Source organism: Mus pahari, chromosome 2, assembly GCF_900095145.1.
Source record: "Mus pahari chromosome 2, PAHARI_EIJ_v1.1, whole genome shotgun sequence".
NCBI classification, from domain to species: Eukaryota; Metazoa; Chordata; class Mammalia; order Rodentia; family Muridae; genus Mus; species Mus pahari.
In genome coordinates this window covers 153,207,950-153,213,949 of record NC_034591.1, presented here as the reverse complement: position 1 = coordinate 153,213,949, position 6,000 = coordinate 153,207,950, and positions in this window count along the sequence as shown.

The window sequence follows — 6,000 nt, the reverse complement described above, 5'->3', positions numbered from 1 at the left end:
CTCCCCCGTACCCCTTTTTACTGAGTTCAGGACCACAGTGTAGGCAATGGCACCTCTCACACTTAAAGTGGCTATTTCCATCTCAATTAGCCTATCAGATTGTGATGTCTGCAAGGGCACAATCATGCCATCTCTTCAGTCTCTGCATTGAGTCAAAATCCTGTCAAGTTGACAAAATTAAATATCATGTTTATACGGTGCTGGGGCTGGGGCAGAATCAAATTCAGGACCACCTGTATGTTAGGTACTCTACCTAAGGGGTTACATCTATAATCTATAATCCAATTAAGTAAATTCCTTTACTATGGTGCAATATAAATAGCTCAAAAAAATTCGCTTACTTTCTCAAATAGCACGACAAAAAAGATACCTCTGTGCTGGGCACACATTGCCCTCACCAGCAAGTGGTCATCTTAGTTATGTAACAGGCTAGCATTCGGAGGAAGTCCAGTGACACTGGGCTGAGCTTCTCTTTATCTCAGACCATAAGCAGAGATACGCGTCGAAAGGCTTTTATATCCTCCATATGATATCTATTCGAGAACTTCATAGATTCTGGCATCAAAGGAAAAACAGCAAATAAACATGGATTTACTTTCTGGGATGAAGAATCCCCAGAAAGGAAAATAACTATTTGAAATAATCAACACTTCATAGATTTAAAGGTGCTTTTACATTGTTTTATCAGCAATAGGTATCACAATGAATAAAAAGTTCAATGGAAGCAATTACCATTGTCACCAAATGACACCATTAGACTTTCTAATCCAGCATAATACTGGAATTGTGATTATCTGTTTTTTAATTCAGTCAGTGTGCCCTTATTTAATTGTAAAAATCCGGCTGGATGTGGGGGCATACATCTCTAATCTCAGAGTATAAGCAACTGGATTTCTGTGAGTTTAGGCCAGCTTGGTCTCCATGCCAGCAAAGCTCAAAAACCAAGAAACAAAATCCTAACTGTTTGCTAGAGTTAAGATTGTCCCATAGAACTGATGTTTATTTCTGTCACCTGTTTCAACTCTGTCACAAACCCTTTTAATGATTCATTTCCAACATCATTCCCCATATACTTTCAATGAGAAGAAGCACTTGGTGTTTAAGGACACAGGAGATAAACACAGCTAGGGGGAAAAAGAACTAAAACAATCTAAAATTATGCTAGTTATTTTAGTTTCAAGCTGATAAAGTTGTAGATTATTCTATATTTTTTTTTAAAAAAATACACTTTGACCTGAATCTCAAGAAAATTCACCTGAAAACCAAGTAGCTTTAATTGTTTCTATATAAAAATGCAGAATGACATAAATATCACATGGCTTCTGGGCATTGTATTCTCCTAGGCTGGATACAGTTTGGCCCCGAGGCAGCAGTTCAGAGAGGATTGGTAACTAGAGAAATAAGTTGTGATCCCAACTAGACCAGGGCCCATATTAACATCATTAACATCAATGGCCAGACTGCCACATGTGGCCCATGGCTCTTTGTATCCTCAGGAAACTGTCCCTACAAGGGAAAGCAGAAAAAAAGAAGAAGTCCAGAATTTTAGGAATGGTGCATAAAACTGAAAATCTTAGAACCATTTCCCGATGTATTGAGTACATCTTTGCATTCTCTCATAGTTTTAAGAACATGGAAGGGGGTGAAATCCTTTCTTAGCCTCATGGGAGCAGAAGCGGCAGTGTCCTCCTGGAAGACTGGGGCATTTCTCTTTCCTGTTTCCGATAGTCTCTCCACTCGTGAGATAAAGAGAGAGAGAAAATGCTTAAGAAAGTTTTAATAATCACTACTCACACTTATGGGCAGATTTAGTTTCTTAAAAGCAGAGAGAAAAGAAGGGGAAAGTCAGTAGAGGTATGGGAGGAGGGGCACGGCAAGAAAACACTAATCCTTCAGGAGCCAAGTGAGATCCATGGCTCTGAACTATTAAGTGAAGTGGAAACGGCCCACGTAGTGGGTCTTAGCCCCACAGGGGCCAGTTAGCTGGACTCAAATTCAAGGCCATGGAATATATATCCAACTTGGCTGCTGGCAGTTAATTACATCAATAGCCATCAGGAGAAAGAGCAAAGGGTCTTCTTGCTGCCTGTGGTAGCTTCGTCTAACACTTCTACCTTGATTGTTACCATTTTCCAAAGATCGACAAAATCTTGGGTGCAATTTAAATCATGTCAACTTTGAATATGACTTATATCCATGGCTGCCTAGGTAAACATGACATTTAAAATGTGCAGCCAGGTAGCTCTTTTACAATTAGAATTTTAGCCTTTATTTATTCCAAGTTAGGACCAAATAGTCTATTTTTTTTTCTTCACGGGTCACTCTGAATTCTCTCACACTATCACAGTCTCTGTCACAAAACTGTGATAAATGTCATAGTGAACAGTCATGGCCACTTCGACAAATCAGAATACTTGGCGTTTGATACTCTTTTTAAAAAATCAACTCATTGCAACCAGATAGCTGGCTGAGTAATTATGAGTTTTTCCAGAAGACTTGAGTTTGGTTCCCAGCAATCATACTGAGTGACTCACACCACCTATAACTCCAGGTGCGGGAGATCCAGCATCCTCTTTTGTATCTTTTAAGTATTAATACACACACATATGGAAAAGACACATACAGACACATAAACACACACACACACATATACAATGTATTTTTTTTAATTAAGTCATCTTTAGAACCAGAAAGAAATATGAAATAGTCAGGGCTGACTGTATCTCCATCCATAGCTTAGTGTTTTTCTTGTTTTATACAAGGACACAATGAAAGATAAAAATATTTACACAGTATTCTGGCTAGTTTGACACAATCTAGGATCATCAGAGAGGAAGGCACCTCGATTTAAATGGCTCTGTAAGGTTGAGCTGTAGGCAGGCAAGCCTGTAGCCATATTCTTTATTAGTGACTGCAAGTGTGTGTGTGTGGGAGGGGGGGGGGTACCCAGCCTCATGTGTGGCCCCTGAGCTAGCTGATCCTGGGTTCTATAAGAAAGCAGGCTTGTCAGGCCATGAGGAATAAACTAGTGACAGCAGTCTTCCCTGGCCTCTACCTCAGCTCCTGCTTCCACATTTCTGGTCTGAGTTTCTGTCTTGGCTTCCCTCAACGGACCATGATCCAGGATACACAGGCCGAATAAACCCCTTTCTACCCAAGCGGGTTTGGGTCATGGTGCGTCATCAGAGCAGTAGTAAACCTAACGAAGACACAAAGTTACTCAAAAACAACAGTTTCAGAATTGAGTAAAATTAAAGTTAAAATAGTGTGTGAGAAGGTCATGTGATATGCAAAGCATGCATGCTGAATTTGTAGAGAATCTGAGTTCAGTTCCTAGCACCCACATTGAGTATTCATAACTACCAGTAACTCTAGTTCTGGCATTCTGGTGTCCTCTGCTGGCCTTCCCAGGTGTCTAAACTCATGAATAAATATACAGTCATCCTCATAGAGACATAATTAAAAGTAAATATTTGAAAATACAAACTCAAAGTGAGCCATCAAATTTGCATGCCAGCAAAGCCATGGCTAGGTGACAATGAGGAGCACAAAAGGAAAGCTGAGCATGGAGATACCAGTGTCTTAGAGCACAGCTTTCTGCCCACCACCCCATTGTCCATCACACTGAAGAACAGTTTGCTTCTTTCATCCTAACACGCCCACCTTCACACTTCTCTGCCTCTTCTCCTCCCCCCCCCCATCCCCACCTCTTTTCAACACTCGAGGAAGATCATCTCTGTCTCTGATGCTGTGATAAAGTAGCACGACAAAAAGAAAACCGGGGAGGAAAGGGTTAACGGCTTACACTTCACATCACTGTTCATCACTCAATTAAAATCAGGACAGGAACTCAAGCAGGGCAGGAACATAGAGGCAGGAGCTGACGCAGAGGCCATGGAGTGGAGCTGCTTACTGGATGGCTCTCCATGGCTTGCTCAGCCTGTTTCCTTATAGAACCCAAAACCGTAGCCCAGGGGTCTCCCTACCCTCAATGGGCTGTGACCTCCCCCATCAATCACTAAAAATGAAAATGCTCACAGGCTTCCCTGCTGCCTGGTTTTATTACCTTTGAATTCAGGTTTCCTCCTCTCTGATGACTTTAGTTTGTATCAGGTGGACTTAAAGTAGCTTGCAGAAGCTCCCTACCTTATTTGGAAGCTAGTTTGGAAAACCGTGGCAGACTGAGCAAGGTCCACAGTCACGCTGACAGCTCTAGTTGCTCTCTGAGACCACAAGAAGCAGCTGTACTTTATGCAGAGCTGCAAGAGCCCCACCCTGTGTTTGAGTCCTTGGACCCCATCTGCTGGTGCTACTGGGGAAAGTTCAGGGTACTGGAATGAGCTGGAAGAAGGTCACAGGGGGCTGTAGTCTTTGTGAGTAGGTCAGCCTTGACCTTTCTCAAAGCTTATTCTGCTCTTTGTCCCCAGTGATGTGAGCCACTTGGCTGTGTCTTTAGGTGTGTGAGAAAAAAAAAGAACGTTCCAAATCCATGAGCCAAGATGGATCTTTATTCTTACCAATTTTCTCATAGTGGTAAGAAAAGTGACTAATAGACTGAGCTTCCTTGGGGTTCATCCAAGAAGTAATAGCTACCTTGAAGAGAACTCAGTGCTCAAACGGTCTTATATAGGCAAACCTGCTTAATTCACCAGTATGAAGAAATAGGGGTCCAAGGGAAGCATGAGAACTTGTCTTGCAGTTTAGATAGATACTAGTTATGAGGTTCAGAATCATTTTCTTGTAGTGTCTCCTTAGGCAAAAAAGATATAAATCACACCTATGTAAGCGTATCAAAGTTGAGAACTACCTGAGAAGCTATAATCTACAGAAGTGATATTTTTTTTCTCCATTCAGGTATGAGGTAAACTCAGTCAGCACAGTAGAATTCAGTGACTTACAGGTCCCTAAAAATAGTTGAGTGATGGAAACACACTTGAATGTAATGGATGTGTTAAGGGATGAGTATGAGAAAGCTTCTATCTTGAAGACTGTTGTCACCTGAGGTTTGCCCCAGCCATGTATCTATCTCAGTTGTGTCTCAAATGGCTCATTAGCTCCATAGTTGTTAAGGACTAAAGCTACTACGATGATGGTTAATCTGTTTGTCAACTTGACAAGATTTAGAATTACCCGGGAGACAAAAACCCCAGTGTGTCTGCAAGGGAATTTCCAGAGAGGCTTAATGCAAATCGGAAAAGCTCATTATCCTGAACTACATGGACTACACCATCCTATGGGCTGAATGAAAACAGAAAACAAATAAGGCAGTGCACCAGCCTCTCTTCTTTCCCAGCACAGATGCAATGTGACTGCCTGCCTCACATTCCATCACCATGCCTCCCACCATGATGAGAAGTACCACCAAACCATGGGCAAAACAAACCCTTGCTTCTTTATGTCACTTCCTTCCAGTGTTTTGTCATGAAAGTGTGTGCTGCTCCTCAACTGGAACTATAAAGTAAACAAAAAGCTTCTCCTACTAAAAGTCTAAGACCATGTCTTGGTTTTCTTAAATGTTCAACATCATGAAAACCAAGATATATAATAGCATCTTACGAGTAGCAATAGAAGGAAGGTTTATAGAAGAAGATGAACAAGAAATACAGCAATAAAAGAAACTGGATACAAATTTTCCTGCTTGTCCATTCTCAGCACTTCTTTCACATCAATGGAAGTGAGAGGCTGTGTAACCATAACTAAGCATTTTCACATTTCATTATCAACACTATCGTAAAGTATTGAAATAATTGGCAACATCACGTTTTCTTTACTTTAACCAACCGTGCTAAAGGGTTAATCAGCATTTCCTACGCAAGGAACAATGGTGGTTAGCCAAATGGTCTTTAAAAAACAGACAACAAAAAAATAGCTTCAATAATTTATATTATTCAAGTCCTATGGTTAATGAGGCAAATGGAGTGCTCTCAGAGGGACGCAAAGCACAGAACAGCAGCATCAAGAATCTTCAAACCACTGCTGGCACAGGATACTGTAAGTCCA